We start from the raw sequence: 14,443 nt of genomic DNA, 5'->3' as shown, positions 1-14,443 counted from the left end.
AAAAATGAGCAAAAGTAATTTCTTATATCTCAAAAACCAGTTTATATTTTTCAATTAAATTTGGTTGATATTCGTTTCGGCTCAATGTGAACCATGCGACATTACTTACTCGTACTTGCCAATTCATTAAGTTTTTTTAAGGTGAGAGGGTCCCCTTAAGTGCGAGTATACAGGTCTGTTGATACCTACTTAAGTTATAGTTTTGTGACCCAGGGCTTCAATTCGAAATTAAAACATCAATATGGTAGGCTGAAAACCGATTCAGTTACGGCTCGACGGATTGACGACATGAATGTCTTGCAAGCGCAAGGACGTCTACTCTTTCCATTTTAAAACTCCAAACCATGCATGAATGCATTAGGGTCAACGTGAAGCCCACCTCTGACCTTTATTGGACTTATCGGACGGCGAGAATTTATATAACTAACCGAATATTGGAAAGTAATAGAACTGAATCTCAACCAGAGGCGCCTATACTCGTACTAACCATAAGATGAGCAAACAAATGAACGTATTCCGGCGCTTTGGTGCTCAAAATGCAAGTGGACGAGTGAACTTTAAACTGACAACAGCTGAACTTAAATGCTGAAACATAAAAACATGGAACAAAATACAAATAAGATATTGAAGAAACTCAAGAAACAGTGACATCATTGGGACAGGTCACAGGCCATGCAGTCGTAACACTTAAAATGTTACCTTGAAGACGACATAACACGCCTTCAAAACTTTAGACTGCACACATTCACATCTGAGATATCTCTATTTTCAGTATAGCCTCCTCCTTCATCCAACCCCTCCCAAAGCCCTCTAACGCCGTTTCGTCCACCCCTGCTCTTTGTCATACACCGCAGTTCTAAGTGCTCTGCATGTAGGACTGCCGTATTCCCTGCTGATGTCCTCGGCAATCAGCGTCCGCAGTCTAAACGCGGCGGGTCGGAGCCGATGCCCCGCGGCTATTCTAACCGTGTGCGCCCCACGCTAATTGTGTTTGTCGACGGGTGTTCTTCCGTCCCCGGACCCACTGGAATGCCAATCGAGCAACTCGGTGAATTGATTAAGCGCTGAATGCCCACACAGAAGTACACTACGCAGTTGTGTTGTGTTGAGCTCCACCGCCCACAACTTCTCAGCTGTTGTGGGTATTGTGGCGCAAGGCAGTGTATCAAGAAATAAACAGAACGCCAGTAAACAGCTGCGTTTGATGCTCAGCAATGCCCTTTTCATTGTCAAACCATGGAGCTTTGGTGTATTACTGTATGCAATAGAAGTCTGTTGTCAAGCTATGTAACTATTATGCCTATAGCAGTTACTAAATATCCCATCCCATCCTACAGTTAGTGCGAACGCGTGTCGTCGGCCTAACCCTTACCTTGCCATCGGAGCAGCAGGAGGAAGACGACGGTGGCAGCTTTCGAGGACCAACCCTCAGAAGTCATGCCTGTAACACACGATATATTATCCACCGTAAGACATGACAGCCAACTTTCATGATCGTAACATCATCAAACGTTACAACGCCCTTTTGAATAATGTTATGTGCACTATGGAGAATACTTATGTCGGGGCGGAGATATCACAGCGTAAAACACGCAATAGTCATGATTATAAGACGTTTCTCCCTCAGTTTCTCCCCTCTCCATATCTATTTTCCTCACTTTTTCTCCATCTGTTTCTATTTGCGTCTCTTTTCCCTCCTCCTTCTCCTTTCCTATTCTTTCTCTATTCTTTCCTTTTTCTCTCATTTTCTCTTTCATTCTCTATTCTCTCCTCTTCTCCCCTCTCTCCTCATATCTTCCTTCCTTCCTTCTCTCTCCCTCTCTCTCTCTCTCTCTCTCTCTCTCTCTCTCTTCTCTCTCTCTCTCTCTCTCTCTCTCTCTCTCTCTCTCCTCTCTCTCTCTCTCTCTCTCTCTCTCTCTCTCTTCTAATCTTCCAGCCTGTTTAGTTGGTGGTTAAAGAACGTGCTGGCTTTGGCATCGAACCAATTTGGCCCGAATCCTGTTAAGAGAGCGCCTCGTTTCTGCGGAGCCGCTTTTAAAACTGATCGATGGGAAAAGATGCGGGAGAGAAAAGTGTTGTTCCGAGTCTCCACTTTTGTGAAAAAAGCAAAATGAAGAGATCGATGAATTGCACATTAGCGTGTGCAAAGGTCACTTGAGGTCAGATGTGGATGTTTTAAGGCCGCCGTCCACTGCGACGGAATTCCGTCCGGAGTCCGTCCGGAATGTCGCCGCACGCTGGCCGCATCCGGTCCGGATGCGGTCCGGATGCGGAGAGCTAATAAATGTTTCCTATCACTTGTTACCAAATAAAATATTGCAAGTAACCAGCAGCGAATACTCTTGCCATTCTAAGGAAATAATTTTTACTTACTTCATGATGATCGAGTTCCAATTATTCGTACAATTCACAATGTTTGCCTCCGATACGGCCCCAAACCACGTCTGTTCCGGACGTTCCGGATGCGTTTTCCGCAGGAAAGTTCAACGCGTCGGACATCACTCTTCCGTCTCCGTAGCAACCGCATCCGAAACGCATGCGGAGAGCTGACGGAAAATCAACAGCTGATTGCCGTTCGGATGCGGTCCGGACGGAGCGCACACGATTTCCGTACGGACCGGATGCGCCCATAGGGTTCTGTGTTAAATTCCGTACGGACCGCACGCGTTCCGCACAGTGGACGGCGGCCTTTAACCCGCGAGTTGCTGGGGGGGGGCGTTAAACGCCCCCACTTTTTTCGCCGGGCCATAGCATAAAAACGGCGCGCCGCAGGCGCGCCAAATTTTGGGTACCTGTAGGGAATTGATTGAAGTTTATTGTGACAAAGTTTCAAAAAAATCGGTCGGAAAATTTTTGAGAAATCGAGGTTTTAGTGACGTCATTATTTCTGAGTTTTCGACCAAAAACGGCATATGTTCAAAAAATCATATAAAATCACAGAATAGATATACAGACATGCCGTAAACGCCATTAGACTGCCAATACCATGGTCAATCAAATGGCTATCTTCGATTATTGATTATTGCTCCGAACTTTCCATAATCTTGAACTGAATCTTGGCAATTTTTCGTGACTACTTCACGACCATGATACATGAATTTCTTAAATTGAACTTTTTGGGCCAAACACGTACACATATGATAAAATGAATGCCACCATCGTGTTCTACGCTCCAAATTACCTATAAAACATGTGTCACAGGCTGCGAATATCAGTTTTGATTTTCGGGGATATGTGCCTACCCGGTTGACCTGACCTTGACCCTGACCTATGCTTGACTGACCCCTACATGGAGCTGACACTCTTGTTGGCCTTATAAGATGGATTGTGCACCGTTTTGACAGAGTTTATGGCGAGAGGCGCCCATTGCGAAGCCCTGAAGTCCATGCTACCGAAAGCCCGATTTCAGGTGTTTGACCTGACCTTGACCCGACCTGTGACCTCAAAATTCAACTTTAAAGTACTCATCTGAAGCGTCTCGTCGCGCTCTTTCGTTTGCCGCCTCGTGCGTTTCGCTGCGCCTATTGGTTCTCGAGTTATCGGCTGGGGGCGTTTAACGCCCCCCCCCCCCCCCAGCAAACGGTGGGTGGCGAAATACCCCAGCAACTGCCGGGTTAAGGAGAAGCCGTGATAAGCAAACGATTTAACTCAAATGCCAGCAATGCAGTTTATTGCTTACAGCTTGCAATAACGCCCAGGCTGCAATGGCAGGATGCATCAGCAGGTTCTTTCAATGCGTATACCGATAATATACACATTACACAATACACACATTAAGGAGTTACCCAGAGGGATTTTATCAATAGGTCGATGCCCAGCAAATCGAGTTGCTGCTCACAATTTGAGTGAAATGGTGACAGCGGGCGCAGGGAGAAATACATTTGCCAGACCGCGTAACAAATCGGTATGTGAATTGCGGCAACGAACAGTCGGATACCGTTTAAATAGTTCCTTTTATCTGTATAGCTAATATTGAGACCATTGAATTTTACAGAAGCTTCATACCCGTATTGACTGCCAAAAAAGTTGTTTACTTCCTAGACAAGTTATACGTGTAGGCCAAAGAGGTCGGATCGTTGCAAGCAGCAATCACGCCAATTATGTTGTGATCCGACCATGAATCAGTCTGTTTAAGGGTCCACGTGACTGACGGCCGTTAGTCTCTGAAGTCGTCGCCACATTTCACGGTAGGCCGGCGTCTATCCGTGCTCCAGCTCGTTATCGGCACTAAACGAGCGCCGCTCTTCATTAGCGGCGCTGCGCGCGATGGCGCGGCCGGGTTCCGCTTCTGTTCCGCTCCGGGACTCCGCTCCCGGAGACCTTGCAGGTGCAGTAGAGCGGCGGCCGCGGCGCAGGGGCTGCACCTCATCTGCCGCCGGTCTCCCCGAGGAGCCATCGGATGAACTGCGGCGCCGGCAGACGGTCCACAGGGAGGCCAAGACCAGGTCAGACGGGCCGAGAGATAGGCTCGCCGTGATGAGAACCGACAACAGAATGGGGTGGTTTGGAAGATTGGTGTTTCAATTTACCCGGCTCGTGTTTCTACTCTGACCATAGATGACCCAATTCTATAAGATAAGTCAAGGAGAGATTTAGATAAACTTAAAACCATCACTGTAAAGTGTAAGCGTTATAAAATGCAAAGGCGTGCGAATGAACCACAATCGGCTTTGATCTACCTATATTTCATTGACACAGAAAACTGTTATTAAATAATGAATGAAGCTGTTATTCATGAATTTTAACTTTCACTCGTTCCCCGGTATTATGTTACTGAAAAACTAGCACTCTTGTTATAAAAAGTAAACCACTCACGATCACAGTTGTTTCCTTCTAGTTCTGCAACAGAATACATCGCTATAAGCCTACCTTCGATAATCGATAATGCAGCACCTCTTTGTACTTAACAAGAATATTGATCTGTTACTTAAAGAAAAAAGATCAACCTGTGATATCTTGCGTTCATATTTGTCCAACACTTAGCAACGCTTATTCATGCCCATTGCTTAGCTCACCTAGCTGTAGCTTAGTCAGGCAACCGGAACCAACGCTATTGACCAGCACCGAAGCAATAAGCATGGCTCTATTGAAGTCCCGTCTTCCAGTTGAGGATAATAACACGACACGAGGTCACTTTCACTGACGTTGGTGACAGCCGTGCCGTAGCGCCGCACCCTATTGAACACATGGGAGGGCTGTAAAGGTGAAAGGTCACCCGGAGCTCGGTGACCCAGCTGTCGAGCTCCGTCATTACCCGGCTAATCGATCGCCTGGTCGGCCCCCGGAGGACTGATCCCGAGTCTCCGTCCCTCCCTACCCTTCCCTCTGCACTACTGGTCCTCTCTCTCTCCGCCAGTCTGTCCGTCTGTCTGTCTGTCTGTCTGTCTGTCTGTCTGTCTGTCTGTCTGTCTGTCTGTCTGTCTGTCTGTCTGTCTGTCTGTCTATCTACCTGTCCCTCTCTCTCTCTCTCTCTCTCTCTCTCTCTCTCTCTCTCTCTCTCTCTTTCTTTCTTAACATATCTTTCTCCTTCAATTTTTTTCCTCACATTTCCGTGTTCCAGTGAGCACGTCTCACTAGCTCACTCACTATTCTGTTCGTCTGGGCATACAAATATTAATTTCATTGATCTGCATACGACCTTCGTCATGCATCTCATGCATCTACTTCATCGATTCACCCTCTGTCGCGATACCGTCGTTCATTCCGCCTCTGTCTCCGTGCCCCCCCCCCCCCCCCTGTCGCCCGTCGGACTCTGCGGGACCGCAGTGTCGACTGTATTGGGACGGATATTGACTCTCCGAACACCAGACAATGCAGCTCTCAGATGACTAGCGACTCTGCGATAGGCGGCATTACGAAACCCCTGAGTGGCTGGCTTGTCCAGTCGATAGTGCTATCGACTCAGTGATAAAAGACAGTGGCACAGGTGCTACCTACTGCAGCAAAAACGTGCCATCTGTGAGGTGTCTGATGCTAGACGTTGGTCGACCAATGTCACCTAATAAGTTGCTGAGGGCTCTTATGTGAATAATATAGTGAGACAAGCGGCGCAAAGATGTGTTGAAAGAACATTTTATTCAGATGCCATTGAGAAGTTTTTGGTTGCAGGTGGGTCACTTCTTACTTTTTCTTCTTTTTCTTTTATCTAGTGACCAAACAGCGAGGCAGTGCAGCAGAATTAGTACCTATACGGCCTCACTCTCCTGCATGTCAAATGGAAATAACAACAGAGACTCACTTCGCCTTCGTGTCACGCAGGACTGTAATTATGCATATTAGCATTGATTGAAGCACCATCGGCCTTTGATGAGCCCTTCCGAGACACAAAGCGTGCCTGCGTAGGTGCTGAATTAAAGCTCTCAAACAAGGTTCACTTCCCCGAATCGAGTGCACAATGCTTTACTGCTTATCAAGTCTAATCAAACGCTTATCGGCTGCAAAAACTTTAAATGGCTCCGGAAGAGTTCGTCGTAACTTCAATATGCAAGTGAATTAGCTTTGAACTCTCCGACAAACAAAAATTACAGTTATTTGTGGAGTTCGGCGAGAAGCACTTCAATGATGACAGTTTCGAAATTGTGACAGACATAATTCACTTATCCAATAGGATCCACTATTCTACTTATAGTGCAATAAGAAAAGGTACCCTTGGGATAAACCAGTCGAAACGGTAGGACTTTTGCGGGCGTGGAAACAGGGCAGTTGCCATGCGGTTTATTATTTACAGGTCGTACCCCTTTCCCCCGCATTACCCGTGGACAATCGCTGTTGTTTTCCTACGCATAGAGCTCAAACAGCCAAAAAGATTGAGCCACGTCTTCGTCTTATGTACATATATCATCTACTTCAGCGGTCAGACATCAGCTTTATCGGCCTTGTGCTGTGCATAGGTACTACACGATCCAAGTACCGCGCACTGACACGGGTCGTCCCTCACATGGGTCGTCACGGCTTTTATCTCGCCTTCATCGTGGCGTCATGATTTTCAACAAAAAATGGTCCGATCTAGAATATAAGCGCAAGTTATAAGCGGAACTGATCAGGTGGTTTTATCAGTACCCTTCAGTACCCTTCTTCAACGAACCCTTCAGCTGCTATCCAACACAAGACATATTTTTCAAAGATGATTATTAGGTTCTGGTTATTTAGGCTTGTTTGTTGATTATTTGCAATAGGTACCTGTTCATTCTAAAGGTAGCCATGAAAGGCAATTACTAAGAAATTATACACTTTAAAGTGCTTATGTAATCAGATAAACAAGTATAATAGCAATAAACAAGATAAACAGAGCAAAACAGTGAATACACTGAGTAGTCTCATGCATCATGCGGACTAAAAAAAAAACGAAATAAACCCAGAACACGTTCATCCCGAAAGCCTTTTCTCCTCAGGCAGCTGAGTAACGCTCATATATCATACGGATTAAAAAAACGAAAATAAACGAAATAAGCCCAGGAATCGTTCATCCTGAAAGCCTTTTCTCCTCGAAAAGCTCTTTAGAAGCTTCACAGAATTGTGAGACAATCCCTTTCAAGGATCTTGGACAGATTTCCACTGCGCCCAAGCCTGCACATCTCTCTCTACTGGCGTATATGAGACATGCTGTGAAAAGACTAGAGCAGAGAGAGAGAGAGAGAGAGAGAGAGAGAGAGAGAGAGAGAGAGAGAGAGAGAGAGAGAGAGAGAGAGAGAGAGGGAGGGAGGGAGAGAGAGAGTGAGAGAGAGAGAGAGTGAGAGAGAGTGAGAGAGAGAGAGAGAGAGAGAGAGAGAGAGAGAGAGAGAGAGAGAGAGAGAGAGAGAGAGAGAGAGAGAGAGAGAGAGAGAGAGAGAGAGAGAGAGAGAGAGAGAGAGAGAGAGAGAGAGAGAGAGGAGTGAAACAGCAGGCTGTAGAGATTGTTTGTTGTATGCTTATAAAAAGAACACGGCATGCTCTCTCATCTCTGTAAACGTTGTGGATGCAGACCTCACACAACAACGCTCGTCCAAATGCGTTGGTCCTGTTCAGGCAATATGGCGGCTAAGTGGGCCCTGAAAGGCAATCTCGGAGGGACCGCGTGGCACTATTAGATGCAATTAGTATTCAGCTGGGAAACGGGGGAACTAAAGAGGCCGAATTGTACCTCGATCAACTAAAAGCTGCACGTAGCAAGCATCTCTATGGACATTCTAATGAAAGGAAATTGTCCTGAAATGTATGTATTTCCCTATATTTCCTATATATTTCCTCCACCAAATCTTTCGAGTCTGTTTCATTCTCATTTTAGCGTATTATTCATTCAGACTTCAAAGTGTAAGCCTATGAACTATGTGTTCCGGCGTAATAACGGCTTTAACTCACCGTTTTGCACGGAATATCATGCTTACAAACAGACTGACAAGTGACAACATTGTTGTTCAAAAGTCAGCAAAGTGTCATTGTCAGGGAAACTTCAAAAGTAAATGAACAGCTTGTTTTTAGACTGAGAAATAGCATGAGTTACAAAAAGAGAAAGAAAGGTCAAAGCGCCTGGCAGTTAAAGAGAGAAAACAAAGAAACAACGAGCCTTGCTAATTTCGAAAACGTCTTATACGTCAACAGGCCAGGCACTGACATTGACATCTGAGCACAAAATTGTAATATTTACAAATCAAAATATAGAGCTCTTACAAGGCGTGCTGCTTGGCTTTTGCGGCAGAGATCAAGGCCTTTCGATATGTTCATTGTTCAGTGCCGTTCAATGCGTAGTCGTTTGGTTTCTTCAACGCCTGGTCGTCAATGCATATCGAGTCGAGTCGAAGACGTTGCTACCATTGACTTCGCAGAGTGGCTTATTACCGTTCTAGGCTCGTAAAGCCTCAATGACAACCTCTGTTTTGAATACATATTTGTTCAACGGGTCAAGCCATCAGGGCTTACTTTCTCAATCAATGGACACCGGACCATGGAAAGCTAAGACTTCTAAAGTACAAACATACAAATGTGTAGGCATCGATCAAGCACAGCAAGTTATCTTAAGGACATGATGTGGAGTTTGTTAACCCTCGCCCGTATAGGGGGGGGGGGGGTCGAACGGACCCTCCCCCATGGTTTTTCGCAAATAACTCGCGTAAAAAGCGGCCGATCGCGACGAAACTTTCAGTACCCTCGCGTTCATCAATTTTACACCTACCCTGAAAATTTCATGACCCTGACCTAAATGACCTTTGACCTGTGACCTACTTTTCGAGACCATGTTTGGCCGGAATCGCGATTCGGCGTATGTCGGCTCGCATTAGCCGCGCGTTTGCAGTCTTTTCGTGGTTTCAAGCGTTCAAACATGTGATATGATGTTGCCCCCATGCATTAGGGTGGGTGTCAAGGTCACCTGAAGGTCAGGTCAGGTCATTGACCTTTGATGACCTCGGTTCACTTTTTCGAGTTTTACATTTTTCTAGACCAGTTTTTGGAGCTGAATTCGAATTTAGCAACCATATGAACATTTACGAAGTAGTTTTGGTGCCTTCGTAACATGTTACGAAGCTGTTAGAGGCGGTTGCCACCTACTACGAATACCCTTACTGGTTGACCTGACCTGACCTGACCCGACCTGGCCTAAATGCATGAAGACATCATCTGTGATCAAAACTAACATGATATTCGTGATCAGCACCCCGAAAAACCCCATAGCAGCCACACTTCACGACGTTCTAACAGGTCCCGATTTTCCCGACTTTTGGGTCATTGACCTGACCTGCAAGGTCAACCAATGACCTAGGACCTTAAAATTGGGTAGCATAGGCTTCCTCTCGTCACGAGCAACACGCTCGTTTTTTCCGCGAAGCTCTAGCTCGATCAGGGGCGAAACGGCAAGGGGGGGGGTCCAACGACCCCCCCCCCCCTTATACGTTCGCGGCTGGAAAAACACCAATACGGGCGAGGGTTAATGTAATAAGTCAATGAGGACTTAACTCCACAAGAAATCGTTCGGGTCGGAGCTTTCGAATTGTATTCGAACCGATTGCGAACTACCCTCAATTTTGCGACCGATACCCCCCGAACCCGATTACGACTCGCTGACGAAGTTTTGTAAATGCATACAATTCGAAAGCTCCGACCCGAACGATTTCTTGTGGAGTAAAGTCCTCATTCATTTATTACACAGCAAGTTAGATGTCGTATCAGCCTTATGCTGATAGCATTGAACCGACCGACGTATTTGGTGGCCCTGGACTTTCAAAATTATTAGAGCAGAGACCTCAGATATGTGTGTGGCTCCTGACTACGGTTGGGTTCGATCTGTGCAATCAGGCATGCCCTTTTCCCAGTAGAGCTTTAACGTTGTTCAGGCTTCAGTGTGCTCTGATATGCCAGTTTAAAAGTGATTATATGATGTGTGCATAATGCATATGAAGTACAGTATGAGAGTCAGCTTTCGGTGTCCATATAGAAAATAATACTTTGTACAGCATATATTAGCCGTTTTCACGACGGCCATCTGGTACACATTTGGTGCACATTTGGTGTAGGTTAGGTGCAGATTTGGTCAAATTAGGTTCAGTGTATCTCTTATTAGCTATCAGCTAGGGTTGCACTAATTGCTTACATGCCTGCTTTGTCATATTATCAAAGAGCTCATCGATTAAAACATGAAATAAATTCATAAAATAAAGATATTTACAGTAAAAGATATTAGGTGCAGATTTGATCAAATTAGGTGCACTCGCCGGATAGCCCGTCGTGAAAACGGCTAATATAACAGACTTATCATCCATAAACCATGGTTTCCTAAGGCAAGGAAAGGTTTAATGAGACCGTCACGTCCAGGGCATCCCTCTTTCTAGCTGACCGGGTATTAAAGGAGGGCAAGACTGCTCACCTTTCTGCAGCCAGACGCAGAATTCAAGGCAGGAACCCTGGTATGGCGTGTTTTGGGTCACCTGACGGGTCAGCCTCAGCTCCCGGCCAAGCAAGACCAGTGGAGACACCAGGTCAAGCAGGCCTCCTCCAGCTCAGGTCACGCTTCCAGGTAACGTCACGTCTTCAGGTCAGCGAAGCCTTCCTCCCACCAGCCTCTCTGCTCGCGCGAGCCTCGAGTCCCTGCCGGGGAGCGCGTCCCATCGACTACTACCCTCAGACCGGCGGCCGACGTCCCGTGGTCGACGACACCGACGAGCGAGCGACCACGGCGGCGCGGCCGCGGTGTGGCCAAAGGTGGGGCGAGAGCGCCCCTGACCGCTCCCTGTCTGACGGAGAGGTCCGGTCGGCGGGCTCGATACCGATACTGCCGACGAAATGTGGCTGGCTAATCGTGTATTGGACTGAGAAGGAGAGAGAGAGAGAGAGAGAGAGAGAGAGAGAGAGAGAGAGAGAGAGAGAGAGAGAGAGAGGGGGATGAAGGGAGAGGTAGGGAGCGATTCCGCTGTGAAGTTACTCGAAAACAGACATTGTGCTATGTGCATGGATCCGAGTGATGTATCTATGATCTCAGTGGATCTCGAAACAAACTTCAGGTTAGGATCTATGATCCCACTGGATTCGGCCTAAAAAAATTTATATCGGATCTATGATCTCATAGGATCCCACTATGATCTAATCCCACTGGATCCGGCTTCAAAAATTTATCTTGGATCTATGATCTCATAGGATCTGGCTATAAACCAAGAACATGATCCATGATCTGAGTGGATCCCATCATGCACAACATTTGAAACCAGGTTTCCAAGTGTTTCTTTGTCAATAGGCAGGGCTACGGAGTCGATGGATTTTGAGTGACTCCGACTCCGACTCCGACTCCGGCTTCAAAAATCGACTCCGACTCCGACTCCGGCCGGTTCTATTAAAATCCATATCATGATATCGATGTTTATAATGGAAACCAAAAACGGTGGTCGATTCAATGCTACCAGCATAAGGCTGATACGACATCTAACTTGATGTACTTGATCGATGACTACACATTTGTATTCTTGCCTGAAACGAATCCTTGTGCGTTCCAATGCTTTGCGTTGAAAATACCTACGTATTAAAAAATAGCATGCATAATTTAAAAGCAGGTTCTTTGGTACACCGTCTTCTGCTTGTTTCGCTGAAAACGTTCGTCTACAACAGCAAAATGACATTTTTTCGACAAAACGAATTTTGAGCACAGTATCGTCAATCCAACAGGTGCAGTGCATGACGTTGAGCCATGCAGCGGTAACTCCGTCGTCCGACTCCGTAGTCGGAGTTGGTAAGATTTTGGCGACTCCGACTCCGACTCCGACTCCAGGCAGAACTGTCGACTCCGACCGACCCCAACTGCGACTCCGACTCCGACTCCGCAGCCCTGTCAATAAGTGCCGCCACAAAACTATGGATTATGACGTGCAATAATCACTAAAACAGAACGTTTTAAGTTGCATCGAGTGATTTTTTGGGGGGGATTCATGTTGACAAAAAATAAATGAAGATCTATGATCTCATTGGATCTCAAGCAAAAAAATAGAATCGGATCTATGATCCCTACGGATCTCTCGCTGAATAAAAGAGCTGGATCAGTGATCCCGACGGATCCGAGATCAGGATTCGTGGGATCAGATCTCATCAAATCCATTTCCTCGGATCCATGCACATGTCTGCTCGAAAGCGGTGCCAACTGCCAGTGTTGTGGCGCTGATGCAGGTGTACCTACTAGCACTGATATAGGTAACACGCTCCGGGATTAGGTGTGCGATGTGAAGCAGCGACGTAACATTTCCAGGATTTTTTATAGCCGTAGTATTAAAAAAAAAAATCCCGTTCCTTCGTTCGACCCTTTTTTATAACTCGACCAGCCATGGGATACGATCCCATCCTGATATGAACAATGACCTGACAATAAGAGTGGGGTTAAACTCTCGCAGGGGGGGGGGAGTCGGTTGGACCCCCTCACTTCTTTCGCAAATAACTTGCGTAAGAAGTGGTCGAATGCGACGAAGTTTTCCTCTTTCTCCTTGAGCTTCTCGAGTTCCTCAAGTTTCTCAATCCTACACATAGGGGAAGTTGGGGCAATGCCGGAGTTCGGGCAAAGCCGAAATTCGAGATATTTCTTAAACCGTACGACATGGATCCCACGTCTCAGTGATGCTCTGAAGCTTAACCCTATTCCTGGCGGGGGGGGGGGCCTCAGGAGCCCCCACCCCTGAGGTTTTTTGGTTATTTCTCCCAAACGCGTTGAGCTAGGAAGCTCAAATTTTCTGACTTTTCCTAAAAGGCTTCTACGCAACATGTCTGAAAATTTTGAGTTGATCTGACCTCAGGTCAGGTCACCAGAGGCGGTTTGGTGACCCTACCTCAGAAAAGTTTGCAATCACGCCAGAGCTAGAGTTTTTGACCGATCAATTTCTTCTCTTCAGGCTTTAGTTAGGGTACCAGTATGTGCAATTTGTATATCTCGGAATTTTGATATCGGTGACCTAAGGTCAGGTCAGTTTCGCGACCTCCCCATTATAAGTCAATGGGGGAAAATCAACTCCCTGTTTTTACCACTAAAACGGGTCGGAATGGCCCCATATACCATACATGACTTCATATACGATCAACCTTCACTACATTGAGGTCTGTTTTGCTGTTGGGCAGCTGTGAGGTCATGTGACGTCATCAAAGGTCACCAAAGGTTTTTGGCCAATAACTCCGTACAGGAACAAGATACAGACGCGTGGATGGTCTCATTGTGTTCAGCTCGTCAAGACGCATCGAATGATATACATGATGACCTCGAGGTCACGTGACCTGAGGTCAACCTTTGACCTTGACCTTGCGAGGTCAACATATATATCATTCGATGCGGATTGACGAGAGGATCACGATGATGCCCTTAGTTTGTTCCTATCTTGACTAATTCGAAAGTTATTCGAGAAAAACTCTCTCCATATCTAGCGCCGCCATTTTGACTTTTTCGACCCCTGTGACGTCATCTTTGACCTGACCTGAAAATGAACTTAGTAAAAATTGTAGATCTTGACCGTGCGTATCCGATGCCGTTTACCGTTTGTCGCTATCTTGCTTCGTTCTCGAGATCTCAGGGGGGGCCGAATCGGCCCCCCCCCCCCACCAGTTTCTTGTCCCGGCGGAGCCCGCCAGGAATAGGGTTAAGTGACTACAATTATCGCATGTTTGTTACGAGTCGTCATTTGGAATACTTCGGCTGTGAGGGCGCCAAAAGCGTTTTCAAGGTACGTTTCCCTTGTACTACATGCGCCTTTGAAGCTGCATTTCTTACTCATTATGCTACCGTTTGTCCGGCCAATTCGGTCAAGTAATCTTCAGCATGTCTTTGCATAAGTGTGCTGCCTATTTGAAATCTATACAGCACGTTTAAAAGTTATGGGCCTGCAAATGAAAGCATGGCTGGCTGGGGTAATGCCGAAAACGTGCAATTACGCACGTTAACCCGCGAGTTGCTGGGGGGGGGGGCGTTAAACGCCCCCACTTTTTTCGTCGCGCCATAGCATAAAAACGGCGCGCC

The sequence above is a fragment of the Amphibalanus amphitrite genome, unplaced genomic scaffold (genome assembly GCF_019059575.1).
Source record: "Amphibalanus amphitrite isolate SeventyFive unplaced genomic scaffold, NRLGWU_Aamphi_draft 000308F_arrow, whole genome shotgun sequence".
NCBI classification, from domain to species: Eukaryota; Metazoa; Arthropoda; class Thecostraca; order Balanomorpha; family Balanidae; genus Amphibalanus; species Amphibalanus amphitrite.
Note: the sequence above shows the minus strand (reverse complement) of the source record.